Source organism: Thamnophis sirtalis, unplaced genomic scaffold, assembly GCF_051295495.1.
Source record: "Thamnophis sirtalis isolate CommonGarterSnake01/CBP01778 unplaced genomic scaffold, rThaSir2_p1.2 scaffold_3, whole genome shotgun sequence".
In the NCBI taxonomy this organism is placed as follows: domain Eukaryota; kingdom Metazoa; phylum Chordata; class Lepidosauria; order Squamata; family Natricidae; genus Thamnophis; species Thamnophis sirtalis.
In genome coordinates this window covers 30157824-30158209 of record NW_028261383.1, presented here as the reverse complement: position 1 = coordinate 30158209, position 386 = coordinate 30157824, and the positions used below count along the sequence as shown (strand labels likewise).

At 42.5% G+C, this 386-nt stretch overlaps 1 non-coding gene across 1 annotated transcript; it reads right to left on the bottom strand.

Annotated features, from left to right (window-relative positions):
* Positions 1-313: 313 nt before the first annotated feature.
* TRNAA-AGC (transfer RNA alanine (anticodon AGC)) lies at positions 314-386 on the bottom strand. Its single transcript has one exon. It is a non-coding gene; the product is annotated as a tRNA-Ala (tRNA).

Genomic DNA, 386 nt, shown 5'->3' with positions numbered 1-386 from the left:
TCTCTTGCTCTGAAATGAAAGGAGTCTGGGTTTGCTGTGTCTGCTAAGTACCATCCACACATTTTGTATCCAGCACACACAGCAAGCATTAACAAGACACATTTCTTTACTGCTGTATCTCTTTATCTGTATCTCTCTTTTGCAAACACAGCTACGTTGATTAAAAGCTAAAGCTGAAAAAGATCCTATTGTCTCTTCAGGCTCAGCAGTCACCAGCATTATGATACATTTCTCAGAAACATAGAAGCTCCACATTAGGGAAGAAACTGTTGGAAGGGCTTTCTATGGATGGGGCAAAATAAAGGAGAATGGCTGGAGAATGCAGGCATCGATCCTGCTACCTCTTGCATGCTAAGCAAGCGCTCTACCATTTGAGCTAATTCCCC